Source organism: Metopolophium dirhodum, chromosome 5 (assembly GCF_019925205.1).
Source record: "Metopolophium dirhodum isolate CAU chromosome 5, ASM1992520v1, whole genome shotgun sequence".
Taxonomy (NCBI): Eukaryota; Metazoa; Arthropoda; class Insecta; order Hemiptera; family Aphididae; genus Metopolophium; species Metopolophium dirhodum.
In genome coordinates this window covers 17,731,808-17,748,462 of record NC_083564.1, presented here as the reverse complement: position 1 = coordinate 17,748,462, position 16,655 = coordinate 17,731,808, and the positions used below count along the sequence as shown (strand labels likewise).

The window sequence follows — 16,655 nt, the reverse complement described above, 5'->3', positions numbered from 1 at the left end:
AACCCCCACCCCCGATCATATTGATGTTAAAAATGTGTTGATCTTGATCGGGCCGGAAATTGTCAATAAATCTAAAAAATAAATTATACAATAAATAAACAAATATAATAGAAATAAATTAGGTATACAATATTCACGTACTTATTTAGATATAACGTATTTGCTCCCTGTAAACAACATTATTTTAAGTCATAAAATACCTATATGCCTAGCCCTGCAGTTACATATAAACACTTATATATAACTCATGCGTATATAATTGTTATGTTACAGTATTTATTGAGATTAGGTAATATTTGTATTACTGGCAAAAACAAGTGAGATAAATTAAATGAGTAATTAAATTGTGTGATGGGTAAATTATTATAAAATAGTTGAACACCAAACAAAGTGGCTAATTACTGTAAAATATTTTCAATTTTGATTATTATTACGTGATAACATCATTTTCAGTGTTCATTCAATTTGTTCCGTACCGCCGTGGTAGGTAACGGTCCTCAGATCCAAAAGTAAATATATATATACTATATATTATACTAGCTGATCCTGTGCACTTCGTTGCCCGTTAAATGTACCAATTTATATGACTCAAACTTTGTTCAATTCGTTATTTAATATTTGGTGTACGGTGTTCAAAATTTATCTTAACTTTTCTGTTGCCTGGAATAAAAATTCTGATTCGCAGCAGTATATTATCAAGTAGGCAATCTACCTGCGGTAGATCGCGGACCGAGTGCGGTTTGTACGTAAGTGTATGATTTAACTCTAAAGTATCAAAGTTATACTATTTAAACTTAAGATATAATACGGTGGATTAATATAATCAATTAATACATAATCCTAACCTAACCCAACCGTACTAAATTCCGATATATAATATAGGCTAAGCTCATCCTGCGCACCTTGTGGCCCGTAAAAAATGACAACTCTTAAACAAATTGTGATTTTTCAACTCCTTTTTGGTGTAACTCAATGCAGTGAGTGCTACTCAGCCACCCTGGTAGGTAATGTGTGAAAATTCGATTTGATGCATGCTTGTACCTGATCTGCCCGATTAACCAATAGCAACCAATAATAAATAAATACTATTTCAATTAATTATTTCTCCTATAACCATCAATAGCAACTATTTATAAATAAATATTTCCATCGTAAATCTCAAAATCCCTGTTTGAGTGAGCACTTCTATTAATTGATCGTAGCGTGATGTTATATAGCCTATAGCCTTCCTCGATGAATGGACTATCCAACATAAAAATAATTTTTCAATTCGAACCAGTATAGCCCCTTAAACCCCCTTTCAGTCCCTTACAGCCCTTTTTTAGTATTAAAAAGTAGCCTATGTTTTTTCTCAGTGTCTAAACTATCTATGTACAAAATTTCATTTAAATCGGTTCAGTAGTTTCGGAGCCTATTAAATACAAACAATCAAATATTTCCTCTTTATAATATTAGTATAGATTATATAGTTTAACCCTCTGTAAGTCGAATGTGTTTTTAATTATATTTTATTTACATGGCGATGTGTACAAAATAAGTTAAAAGGCAGTCAAAGAACTAAACAAGAAACCCGAGTACCACAGTGTAATAAACAATTACCTACAAAGCGTCCTGTGCAGATGGTAATTGTAACCGTAGGCCGTAGAATGGTGTGGGCCATAAGACTGGACTTAGTTTCGCGTGGCACAGAAGTATATAGGTAAGGCACTTTGTAAATTGGACACGACTACACGAGTATAACTAGTAATATTAATCTGCAATTATTATCATGTATAAACATATAAACACGGGTTATTTTTATTAATGCTACCTGTTCATATACAGAGTGATCCAAACATGCCCCCCTATCATCCTAATTTTCCAATAACAATTAATAAAGGTTTTGTTCGAATTCTGATTTTGGGAATTTTCAAGTATACTCAACTACAAGTACATATAGTAAGTACAAAATATATTCCAATCCTTATAGAGTTGTTATGCAATTTAAGGAGTGTTCAAATTAATAATGAAAACCATAATTTTTTTATTGAAAATTGTAAAAAAGAAATTAGTATGCCTATAGGCTATGACGACACACTTAAAATGGTACTAAGTATTTGAAAATGTAGTAAAATTCATACATATGAATTGTAAGTTCTTTTTAATAACCTTTATTGATACATATTTCACCTGTTTGATTCTCTTTAAGTACATCAATAAAACTATAGAATATGTTTCAAATCAAATATGAATCGCAGTTACATTTACTGCTCTGTTTATTATCGCGTTAGACTCGACCCAAACGTTATGAAGAAATAGACCATCCGAATCAATATAATTATATCATGTTTCAAAAACGTAATTTAAAAAACGACTGTATTTTTTCCCTCGCAGGTTGCCGTAATATCTTCAAAAAAAAACACTGATTACTTCCATTTAGGCTTAGAAAAATCAAATTAAAAAATACTCTTCAAACTTATTATTTATACGTAATACCTACCTATATGTCCTATATACTCGTATAACTAGCTGTAAAGCCAACCATCGTCCCGGAACAAATTAACGTACATAAAATGGGGCGCTATATTGATTTAAGCAGTGTACTTGACGCGGGAAAATTTGCATCGGTGTACCACGGTGAATCCGAATTGCATGCCATCTCTTAGAGGGGTATGCCCGAATAAAATAACTAAATAACTAAGTTTCTGATATCTCGAAAACTATCTCTGAAAGTGCTATAAAAATCAGTCGAGTAGTTTTTGATTCTATATGAGCTACAGACATACGGAAATTGCCTTATATTGTACATCTGAATAACAAAGAATTAATTAAATATTGTTTTCAATTATTTATAAAAAACAATCCCATTGGACGCATGTTCGGATGGTCGTCTAGTCTATTCAAATAGTTCAATTATTATTTTATTTCCATGGGCCTCAATGAATATAACGTGTGAAAAATATTGTGACAATTGTAGTTTCCAAGTCTTTAAGCCCCACACAATGTACATTCATTTTTATAGAAATAGTCAATAGATACATATAATATAGATAGATAAAAGATGGATAATTATTTTTCGAAAAATGTTATTATATTTATTACTATTAGACTTGCTTTACCGAACACGTTTAAGTTTTTCAGACTCAGTTCACCGGTAGATAATATCGATGTCTAAGAAGCCAAAAGTTATATGTTACGAAAACTAAAATTTACAGGAGAGCAGTTTTAAGGTTTTAAATTATTCTACACCAAATAATTTGTGTTGTAGATTTTTGTTTTTGTCTTAAGTTTGCAACTTATTTATCTGTAAAATATTCTATAGAATACATAAATTATTACTTTTAGGTCTTAACATTTGTTTTAACGTAATTATAATGTTTTTTTAAATTTTAATGGGACTTGTTATAAATGGCAATTATAATATTTTTTACCGTGGACATACAATGTTTTGATGGACATATTAAAAGTTGTCAATTTAATATAAACTCTAATTAATTAATGATATAAATAGTTAAAATATACTTAAGACAAATTTTGCTGTTATATAAAATTAAATATGTTTATACAGTTGTTGTAAAAAGGTTAAAAAAAGAAAAAATATTGGAATTTTTTATTCAATGTGAAATATAAAAAAGTAGCACTTTTCATCAAATTTTTAGTCAAATAAAACCCGTTCTGTAATGTTGTTTTATGCTAATTAAAGATATTACATTTTTAAAAGTAAGAAATATAAATATATATTATGCCATATATAATCATAGTTTTAATTTGTATTCAATATAATTTATCGACAAATTCTAAAAATAAAATTATTTTATTTTATGAATTCTCCAGTACAGGTGTAATAATAACAAATACAAATGAAATGTATACGAAAAAAAAAATAATACTGTAAAGTATCAAACCAAAGTTGAAATATGTTTACTAATAAATTGTATTGACTATTAACCAATTAAAATAAAATATGAAATTCATAAGTCTATAGACACAACTAGGTACAATACAACATGACAGGATTATCACACAAATGATAATAATATTTATGATGACTTATCGGCGTATTATCAGTGATTAAAATGGTATTGATTAAAAAGTGTTTTTCTAAAAAATAATACGTCCATAATATTCATTTTTATAAATAGATTAACAAATTCAATATTATCTTAAACATTGCAAGTACAAAATTGAATGAATGGTTTTTGACAAAAGTAACAAGTCCAGACTTGTTATATTTGTCCACTTGACATTTAGATCATGTTAAAATATTTATTGTATGTCTCATTAATTTAAGACTTATTATATGTGTGCGCAAACAAACCTATCTTAAAAACACAAACATTAAAGCGTAAATAAAACATGTTTTAATTATGATATTGACTTATAATGTTTTACCGATTTAAAAAGACGACCCAGATTAACCCAATAGACTTATAGAACGGTTTTGAGAAAAATTGGACTTACAACTTTTGATTTCTTAGCCATCGATATACGCTGCACCTAATTATCTGTGGCTCAGATGATACCAGTCCCCCTCCTCTGGATAATATCACAGTATTTTTTATTTTTTTAAAGGTTCCCAGACATTGTCATCAAAACATATTGATATCTTGTATATTAAACAATTGTGTTTTTTGAGCAATAAAATGAATGTATGAATTCTCAGGAAAGTAACAGAAGAACAGTAATTAAATACATTTTTTTGGACCCTTATTAAATCCTGGTTGCGCCACTGACCAGTCTCGTTAGTGATTCATGCTGTATCTATGTATCTAAATTGATAATAATCTGTGTGGTAATAACCTTGTACATTGAATTAGTGTTATTTAGACCGGAAGAGCTGTTGTACAGATCAATCAATTTGGGAAGGTTTTAAAAAATCATTCCTCCGAAACAAACAAAATCCTAAGTCCTAACAAAATTACAGAATGGTATGGTTGCATATAAGTGTATACATTATATTGTAATTTGTAGAATGAAGGTATACATGATAATGATTTTGGTTACAGCTTTTGACACAGCAACAATTTTTTTTAGAGTTCTTGATCGTTTCAATAGGATCTTTACCTACGCATTATCTATACAGCTGTGTTCAACGAAATCTATTACCACAATGTAAGTTTTAATACCTACATCTTTATTTTATAATTCTTTGCATTATAATATTATATAAAGTATATAATTATTTAGTCATATATGTAGGTAATTCAAGGATAGTATAGTATACTATTTGTTATATCAAACAATAATATTGTTTTTTCCACGACTAGGTTATAAGAAAACTCTAAAATATTAAAACGGTCTGTTTACGTTTTTTTTTTGTTCAAACTCGCAGGTTCGAGAACTATTATAATAAATTCACTGATGAAGTATAAGTATAATACAAGGACATAATTAACTATAGATACCTAATTACTGCAGCATTAGATTTTTATCATTAGGCAATTATTAAAAATAAAATCATTATACCGTAGAAATATAATGAAATTTACATATTAAAATTAACCATTAAATAACCTTCTAATAATCTGCAGTGCAAGACATTCTCCAGCGTCGTTGTAGTTATATTTATTGTTCTTAATTTCTCAAATATTGTGTAATTACAATTTGAAACTTCATTTTCTCGTGGCTCGAACAGCCACGGTATACTTACAATTGTTGAATGCTTACTTTTTTCGGTAAAAATTAATTTGAATTATTTCATAATATTATAATTATTCCTTATTTCCCGTCTAATCATCACATGCGGCAGCCTTCATCAATTTAATCACTACTCCTGCGCCAACGCTGAGTCCCTATTCGAATTTAATCGAGATTTTGGTCCGTTCAAAACTATACCAGATTATAATTAATAATAAAAACATATCAACTATTAGGTGCTCTTTTCTGGCACCACAATGTTCAAGTTTCACAATTTTTCAATTTTTTTTTTTTCATGTACAGTGAGCCTTATCCTAACGGGCACCTCTAAATGGCGGACACGGGACATCACAGAATAGCTTTTTAGAAAACCTTTTAGTTACCAATGGTCAATGGAGTGTCGGTGGTGTTTAAATTTTACATAATAAACGTTGATCATCCATGTAACGGGTGGTAAAATATAACTGGATCAAAATACACGGTTCCTCCGGGAAACAAATTCCTGAAATAGTTTGAAAATTGTGTATCAGATTGTTATGTTAGGCAAGACTGGGCATTAACGAGTTAAAATGTTAAAGTTAAGTTAAAAAGTTAATTTAATTTTAACTTTTTAACTTAACTAGTTACTTTTGGCTTTTCATTAATTTAACTGTTGACTTACTAAATTTCTTTCTTAATTAACGTGAAATTAACGAGTTAATTTTTCATTTTAAGAAGTAAGTTGGAAAAATATTAAGTACGCTAGCATTGTATAAACAAATTAACTTTTTTTTTAACTTTATAAAAAGTTAACAAAAAGTGTGTATTGACTTTTAACTTAACTGAGTTAACCTATAGTTAAATTAACTTTTAACTTTTGTTATTGGCGCATATTAACTTAACTTAACTCAGTTAAAAAAAATCATTAACTTGCCCAGCCTTGATGTTAGGTTTAAACATATTGCACCTGAGTAACTTATTTTTTCATAAAATCGTTTTCTGATAACTTTTTACCTTATTGTATATTAATAAAATTGTTATATATATAAGTGTTTCCTTATGACTTTATGAGTGTGAATTTTACTGAAGGTGCCCCCCACCGCTTGCTTTGGTACACAGGGCGCTTCTTGCATACCCTGACAAAAGATCTGGCTACGCCTATGCCCCCCACCCCCATTTCGAAATCATACTTTTGTACATCATATGATTGAAAATTTGCACCTTTATAATTGTAGGTACCTACCTACTATGATAATTGCGTGTTACTGTAGATATTATTAGGTACTTATACAAGTTAAAATGTTTTGTTTTTAAGAAATAAAATAAATTATACACTCAATGTGCGATATAAATAATATTGGATAAAGTAATGATTTAAAAACTATAATCTTAAATATTAATGTAGCTAAGTATTTATTATTAAACTAAGGCGTTTGCCTATAGAAAGGCTACTTAGTAATTATGTAATGTTTTCCTTTGGCGCCCTTGGATAATGGATCCGCCATCCGCCACTGATTGATTATGTTTTTCATCTATTATATTTTATGCTTGATATTGATTACTTAAAATTGAATATTGCAATTTAAATGTATAATTTTTAACTGTAATGTTGAACATCCGGTATATAATTACTATAAGAAGTAAGAAGATATATTTGTACAAATATTTATGTACAAAGTCGTATACGATATCGGGTGAGAAATAATTAGATATAACTTATGCATCGACCTCTATTAATACAATTTTTTTTTGCACAGACATCACCTTAATGGCAGAAATTACGATTTGCAGTGCATACAACATCATAATGCGTTGACTTAAAAATAATATTATAATATGTTATAAACCATGTGAACGGATATTATTATATTTACGTATAGCCTTCGCTGAGGTCGACGACTAAATATTGAATTCACTAATAATTGTACTATTATAATTTATAATACAAACAATTTTATTTTCGCCAAATCGTATACGTCTCTCGCTTAAAACTATTTATTTATAGGTACTTATTTAAGTATCGGAAAACTTCTGAATCGCGACGATGATCACCTTGCGAACGCAGTATAGTAATTACTAATTGGTAATTATGTTCACATTATCCGAATTAATTACGCAACAAAAGTACGTTAAATATAGGTACTTATACTCACGAATAATAATATAATATTATGAGGTCGTTATAATAGTATGTAGAAAAACAGTGTTTACATTAATTTAATTTAAGACTATCGTTGTGAAAGTATAGTTCAACATCACATTTAGTTGTACATCCGACTTTAATGGTTAGGTCCTCAAGGATGTTATTGTTAAATACATACGACGGTGACCAATTGGTAATTACAATAGGTAGGTACATAATATACCTAATGTCATCAGTGCTCGAACTGGACAAATAAATAAGGAGGAGGAATTTCGAAGACAAATTAGCGTCCCTCAAAATGTCTGAGCTCAACTACAACCATCAATCTCAAACAAAATATATAATGCCGTACATATTGTATGAGGTGGTGGTGTGTCAGTATAACGACCATAGTAATTATATAAACGATTAAAACAAATAATTTTGAAAAACAGATAATATAATATGTATTCAAATTAAAAATAATTGAAATGTACCTATTAGTTAAAGATTTATTATTATTTTATTACAAAACGGGCCGAGGCCCAAAGTATAGAAAAATAAGTACATATTAATAATAATAGGAAAATACATGTAAATTACATTAAGCATTCCAGGTGACCCTGGAAGACGTTTAAAACGAAAATGGTGTCGGGACCTCCTGACTGAATAAAACCCATCCACAACTCCAAGAAGTCCCATCACTGGATGGATTCTTCGCTCAAGTCTTCAGTCACTTTTTATTAATCTATTACAACACTTACGCTTATTGTAAAAATAATATATTTACAGATTGTGTAATAAAACTAATTAAACTGTTAACTTGTATTATTTAAATATTACAGTTAATTAAAACTCTACAGGTGCTGTTGTACAGTACCATAACGCTAATGATATTATGTTGAATTTAATTCATCAGATCGAATTTGAATGTCTTTTTCGAGAATATTTTTGAAATAAAATTGACCAAAATAATGTGAGTATTTACCTATGTTAAAATGATTTTGTAAAAAGAACGTGTCATCGGGGGAAAGCACAGAGAGTTTCCACTGACCACTACCAATATTCAAGCACTTCAGCAATCGTAATGTACGTTAGCTTATAAATATATTTAATGAAAACACCATTAGTATACGTCAATCATTGCTTGCCACGTGTACGTACAACTTATAATCGGGGAATAGTTGTGCACACTTGTGCAACAAGCGCAGTGATAAAATATAATAAATAATTGTCTGCATTTATATTATAATATTTCGATGTGATTCTGGTAACAATTCTTAAAATCGTACTCGTACTAACAACTGCAACAGTAAATTAGGTTTAATATTTAAGATTATTCTACATAGCTACGCTACTTGCAGTAAAATTGGTGTGTGTTTTGACATACCCAGTAGTTGTCATCTATTGTGCAGAGTGCATTAGAAGTGCAGTTGTCTGTGATTTGAATTTATTTTGTAAAAATACAAACGATCCGTGGTTTTTAAAACCGATGGAAAAACAACATTTTATAGTATTTTTGACCAAGCAGACAGCAGTTGTACTCATATTATATTTTTTTCGCATTTTTAGTTGTATATTTTACCATTTTAGATTCTGAGTGGAACAATAAATGTGTTGATTTTACAATGATGTGTGTTTTTTTTTTTTGTTTGTGTCATCACCTTTTAGGACATTTTGACTCTTTTTGAGCTGTTTACCGACATTGTCAGTTTTCAATTTTTTTAGTTTTTTTTTCTATAAATGTCAATACAATTTTATTTGTTAGGTAAAAAAGCGTAAACATTTAATGCAAGGCGCCTGATATATTGTTACAATAGCAGTTGAAAAATATTAAAAATACATAGGCCCCATTTGTTTTTAAAGCATTTTAGGTTCAAATTTTGACAACATTTATCAAATTTAATAATTATTTTGTAGTTAAAAATGTATAAAATGTTCAACTTTTATAGCTAGAGATTGAAAATTTAAAACAAGCTTCCACGTAAATAGGTTGTGTATAAATTACTTTATTCACAATAATATCATCAAAATATATACTTAGTAATATCATAGGATGACTAACCATTTTCGCTCTGATACGTTTTTCTCATACAATGATTAAATTTGAATTCAATGATATTATATCATTGAATTCAAATTTAACACCATCCATTACAGTGACCCATTTGTAAGCTTCTGTACAGCAGAGCCACAACCACTTTTTTTATTGCATATTATAGATCCTAACCCTAATAATAATAAGCATTAACTGTTGACACTGTCTGCACTATTAAAAAAAATTAGTAGCCCCAAATTCCAGGGCCCCGGGGAGTCCCCCTTCTCTACTTCCCCACTTCAACCGGCATTACTGTCGTAGTTAATCGATATCTATATTGTCATTATAGATATACTAGAAATCAGTGCTAGATCTAAGTCTCACTAGTCTCAGGAGGCAACTACCAATTAGAGGCCCCTTAAAAAAATTTCCTCGACACTTATTTATTTATTTATTTGATATGTGTTGTAGTGTTGATATATTAAACAAACTAAAAACACAAAATTTAAATACCATAATTTAATAGGTAAATTTATTATGAAATTATACATTCACTCACTGTTCTCATACCTATATTATACCACGCTTAGATATGATGTATTAATCATTAATATATGCTTCTTCTAGTATAATATAAATTAAGAATAAATACTATTAATATGATATTGGCTGTATCTATATTCTCTATACTGTCCTAAAATAAAAAGGACACAAATCTGATAATCGGGTACAATTATCTTAATTGAATTCAAAATTATTCATCAATCCTTTATATTTTTTTTAATTCATTGTTTTGAACATTTTTCTCCACCTTTTAGATGCACCACTTTCAAATTGTCTGTTAGACATGTTTTTTTTCAAAAGTCAATAAAATATAGTGTAGGTAGGTACCTAATTTATATTTTTAATAAGCAAATAAAAAATTAATATAATAGAGTAGGTACACAAAAAATAAAACTGACAAAAGTACAAAAGAACATATCCAATTTGAATCCAGAAAAATGTCGGTGTGAACAGTCCCACAAAAAATCATTTTCATTTTCATTTAGTGAGATAGATCTCCGAAACCGGAGAGCGAATTTCGTTGTTTGGGGTCTTGTTAGACTCACATTGGTTAGTAGAAGTGCAGTGAAGATTTTCAGAACTTAATCTTAAATTATGGATAATGTGGGATAATTTTAAACTGGTTTAGCCAACCAAATTTCTATATATAGTGACTATTAGTTTGATACAGTGCGAGACATGATGGACCCTCGAAGTCACTCCAATTAAAATTATCAACAAACAAACGGTCCGAAGAGTCATTAGTTCAAATGAACCTGCAATAATATTTATGATTTATGTCGCCGAACGACGACAATATTTTCGAAACGAAAATGTGGACTGAGGTCAAACCGACAAATGAACTACAATACAAACACTCTCCAATAAGAGAAAAATAAAAAAAAAATAATGCTGCCTCCCACGTCGTCGAGTAATTAAAAACGGTTATGCCGAGCCGTATTGTGATTATCGATAAAATAACACTGAAGCAGGCATAATACTGATTAGTGATTACTAATAAATTGAAATGAAAAATAACCACATGTTTTTCATCAAATAATTTTGATTTCTATAATATATAGATTATAGATTATATAGATTATAGGTACGAGGTGCCGACTAAAAGAGGATTAACCTATTATTATCACATCACCTGCACCTGCGGACATTTATATCCTTTACTGACGTCGATCGATTTCATAAAATATATAGTATAACTAGGCCAAAATGATTTTCAGCCAGAAATAATATTACAAACGTCGAGTGTTACATAACCAAACAGACGTCTCACTGACTAGTTTATGTCGCGACCTTGGGTCATAAATCATAATTGAAGAACAGTGACGATTAAATTCGCTGTATGAAGAGAGTTGAACCTCCAAAATAGAGACCTGCATGATCTGTCTAAATTATTACGAACATACATGATCCTATACTGCAACTGCACCAAGCCACGCTGCGGCGATCTTCATGGTTCAGACTTTCTTGTCCAAAAACATAATTCCTTAATTCATATTTTGATTTTTGGAATTTGTATGTGTACTTAAAAACGACGGTTTTGACTGTACTTTCATTTTACATTCATATACTATGTGTCTACAGATGATCCTGCACGGTGTTGCCCGTGACAATTAATTGTCCATGGATTTTTTAATCTTAAACTCCGTTAAATGTAAGCTGCGCATATTTTCAACAGAGTTATTTAGGGTTGTTTTGACCTGCAAATATAAAATATAGGTCAATAATAATTATTATACCTTATGGTAATAACTTGGTCCTGGGTGTCGATGCCCTAATAAACTTATAAAAATGTCCTAAAAAATTCATTTACAACTTATAGAAAACGCGAAAAATTCCATAACAAGATGACGTACGATATGTTAATTACCTAAACAATGATCATAACACTATGTTAAAGTTAATACAATTATTTATTAATTTAAAAATTAAAAAATTTAAATTTATAATCATAATATATACGTGATTTTTATGATTTAAATTTGAATTTCATAACTGGTTTTAATCTAGAAAACAATTTTGTTTTAAGTATTTTTCGTAATAGGTAAGAAAAATTAACTTATTCGATTGGTAGAAAATATAAAAATATAATAATGATGAACAATCATCTCGTAATGTTTATGAATATAAACTTCACGAATACCGACAGTTATGAACATAACCTGTGAACACTTTTTCATAATGCAAATTTTGGAAAGTACTTCCCTTAAGGCACCTTTAAATGGCGGTAGAAGGTACCATGAAAATGTTTAGTCTCTATAGGCACTATAGCTACCTTGGTTTTGGCAGTATGTCGATAAGTTGGTCAGGATATATTTTATATATACTGGGCTGATTTAAGAAGTGTTCTGTGGAAATATATAATATATAGCTGCAGGTACTTCTGACGATTTTTGTTAAATATTTTATAAATACGTACCTTTATTAGAATCGAATTTCAAACGAGTAATAGTCGTCGATAATGTTTTAAAATAAAATTTATTTTTCTTTCATAACACGTAAACAATTTTTAATAACATAAATAAGAGTGAAATTATGAAATATCTCCTTTAAGCTAGGCTTGTGGCGGAGGCACAGAGTTACAACGTAATTACAATTATAATACTATAACATTGTTAACAATAGTTCAAAGTTATTTACAAATTAAATTATGAATAGAACAAAATAACAAAATATCGATTAGAACAAATGAAATTTAACAAAGGCGGGTAAGTGGTTGTCGCTCTGCTGTACAGTAGGTTCCAAGTGGGTCACTATAATGGATTGTACTAAAATTGAATTCAATGATATAATATCATTGTATAAGAAAAACGATTCTGAGCGGAGACGGTTTGTCAGTCTAAATATTTTATATTGTTATTATTTATTATAGCCTGTAAGTTGCATTGATATTATAATACCATTTTTAGCGGTTTTTCGTAAATTGTCGGTGGTTTTTCCCGTGGCATTAAATAACTATTGAGAAAATCAAAAAATGACCTCTCTAAAGTACAACTTTGATCCAATTTTCTAAAAAAAAAGATACTATAAATCGAAGTACTCCTTCTGGTAAAAATGTTGTATACATGATAAAAATAATAAACACCATATTGTAAAACCGCTAGCTTCCTCGCTCCGCTCCGAATCTAAAATGATAAATAAGTATATAACATAAACAAACTAGGATTTAAATTCAGTTTTGACCATAAGTTTCAAAAATCCATTTCAGATCATATCAGATAATAGATATCTTAATTTTTATACCATTTTTAAAAGTATCTTTTTTTATATTAACAGTTAAGGAATTATAATGTGTAGGCCCAAGATAATTAACGAATCTCTGACTGAAAGACTTTTTGCAAAAACATAAGTAGCGTCATATTATGCTTATACTATGTTTACAATTTGTGTATGATCAACCCAGTCACCCAAGTGTTTTACTGTTCACATAATTGATATTTTTTTTTATACAAAAGTTTCACTGAAAGAACATTAAGATTTTTAAAGTTTAGATTGGTAGAGCCCACTAATTCTCGTTTTTGAAGACATATACGAAGAAATTGTTTTTGATGTGGCTGCAAGGGCCTTACAGCATAATATAAAATAGATATAATATTAATTAGTCTTGTGTTTAATACTCGGACAACTTTTAGAAATAATTATTTAAGAATATGCTAGTATAGACACTATATAGTAGCATTGATTTTATTTAATATTTACTATAACATTTTCAAACCGTCATATTATTATAGCCTCCATATATTCGAAACCTGTAATCATGGACAGTTATTCATCTTAGCAGTTAAGACACAAAGTTTAATATACATAAATACGGTTTGCATCATCCCTACAGAGCACTTAATATTAATATTGACATAAAAATAGTATATGTCATTTGTAAACATACCGAATTAAATTAAAAATTATTTAGTATAGTTGATTAATAATTAAAAATTCCAAAACTCTAAATTTCAATAAGAATGCATTATTATAGGTAAAAGGGAGGGGGGTGAGCATGCTTGGCGAATCGCTCTGTATATTCACGCAGACAGCATTGTGCGTGTAAAAATTTATTTTAAAAATAAATCGAGTGAGTAAGAGAAATAATTTTACGACTTCTAAACCAGTAGGTTATGAAAGTTATGTAAGGTGAATATACTGACTTTATTATACTATTTATTTACTATTTCTACGACAGTAAAAAATATTTAATGTAGTTGGTATAGGTACGCAAATTATTACCATAGCGAAGGCTTTAAAACAATCGCGGGGCCTTGATGATAAACATATTATAACTATGTACCATACATGTTATTACGAATGCTTATAAAGTTATAAGTAGAGATAGCATGTCAATGACCTAAAAAAGTACCAAAAACATCTATCAAAATTATTAAAAATATAATTGTTATTTTTAAAAAAAATACGATAAAAATTGACTTATAGATACAGTATAATATAAATATAATATTGGGGGACGGAGTGACCGCGGCTGGCATTTTTCTTCGGGCAAGTCACGGTGTCCGGAGAACAAGTGCCGCCATCCCCCATCAGGGAATGGCAGATACCTACAGGTGCCCAAATTAAAAATTCTGCCAAAAACAAACACACACGTGTAAACAAATCTACAGTACCCTGCCCTACAGTACCACAGACTAATAACCTAATAGTTAAAGCCTTAACCCTAAAAAAAAAAAAACTATGTCTGTAAAAATCATAGCTGTACGCGGTAAATCTAATCACAACAATAAAACCTTAAATAACAATAGTCAACAATACAAATGTTTTAATAAAATGTAAACATATTATTGAAATCTAAAATTACTAACCGGTGGTATGAAAAATGTCGTTAAAAAAACAAAAAATAATCTTATAGCTACAAATGCCCAAAAATGCAATAAAATAAAATTTAAATATTCTGAATCAATAATGCGTGTAAAAAAATTGTACCTTGCAGGTTACCGTTATAAAGGATTAAAAGGAAAAAATCCAAAACCAACAAAATCCTATCTCTAGTTATGAGCAATATAATAAACGACGAAATAAAAATATTCGGAATCGCTGACCACACATTCAAACGGTGTTGGAATTGGAATAATTATTTTAAGGACAGGGACACTCGGACTCAAAAAATGTTTGTCCTCTGAAACCATTCGATCAATTATTTTAATAATAAAAATATGTGTCTTATATTATATCATAGATATTTCATAGATATTGATTGAATGATATCTTTTTGTCGGTTATCATTCCTCTCGATGTCTTTTGTTTGATGCTAAATGAACAAATGGTTATCTAAAATATTATAAAGTAGTAATACCTAATTAACTGATGTTGGAACATCGGAATATTTTATTCGAGCCGAGTCTACAAAATACCATCAATAATTTTTACTTGAAAAAATCAGAGCTTATAATCTTAAAATGTAAGTTCTATAAATACCTACGCAATAGCTCAACTGCATAGGCGCAACTAGGGTTCAAATTCTGGGGTGCTAACAAAACTATTTATTTAAATCACCTATAGGGGGCATATATCTAAATCAATAAGGCATATTTGTGGGGGGGGGATAAATCTTATTCAGCCCCCCCCCCCTAGTTGCGCCAATGAGCTCAAGTATTGCAGTATTGCATTTACCCAAAGTCTTGTGGAAATTCGACCGGCTAATAAAATCAAAACGACGTGCACAAATGTGATATTGAGCGGAACTCGCACCGATTACAACGTTGGCGACCACGTTGTGTCCACCACTTACATTTTTGCGAACCGTAAAAAGAAAAACCAAAAACGGGACGGTGACTTCCACGGGATGAGGAGGAGGAGGAGAAGAAGAAGAAGAAGAAAAATAAAAACCTACGAGAAGAGTAGATTGCTATGTGTAAATTGTTTGTCAATTATCGTAATAATAATTAACAATATATATTATTATTGTATATTACTTTAGAGACATATTACGATGATTATCGTTACGAGAAGACGATGAGCGACGACCGCGGTGTACAACAACAATATTAATAATAATAATAATAATAATAATAATAATAATAATAATAATAATAGTAATAATAGTAATAATAGTAATAATAGTAATATATAATAGTATTAAAGTGGACGTACCGGCCAGAACCGTGGTGCGCTCGGACGAGACAGTAGGAAAATAAAAATTTAAGACGCCGCCGCCGCCTCCGTTCACTTTCACTCGGACCGCTCGCGCGCGACTTCTACCAACAACAGTCGACAGTCGTTCAGTTACCCGCTGGTCGCGTGCGCCTCAGCTGCTGCGGTGGTCACGGACGGAGACAGAGTACGTCGCGCGCCTTACAGACACGGAAAATCCGGAAAATTCGCACGTGAGTACAC

At 29.9% G+C, this 16,655-nt stretch overlaps 1 protein-coding gene and 1 long non-coding RNA gene across 2 annotated transcripts in view; both read left to right on the top strand.

The window, feature by feature from the left end:
- Positions 1-453: 453 nt before the first annotated feature.
- On the top strand, positions 454-5,088 carry LOC132944309 (uncharacterized). The gene is made up of 4 exons (XR_009664441.1): positions 454-746; positions 1,539-1,699; positions 4,797-4,907; positions 4,986-5,088. It is a non-coding gene; the product is annotated as an uncharacterized LOC132944309 (long non-coding RNA).
- An 11,339-nt stretch (positions 5,089-16,427) lies between these two features.
- LOC132944887 (inactive pancreatic lipase-related protein 1-like) overlaps positions 16,428-16,655 on the top strand; it is a 34,309-nt gene continuing 34,081 nt past the window's right edge. The window contains exon 1 of the mRNA XM_061014419.1: positions 16,428-16,645. The gene's annotated coding sequence lies outside the window, so the exon portion shown is untranslated. The remainder of the gene's footprint in view (positions 16,646-16,655) is intronic.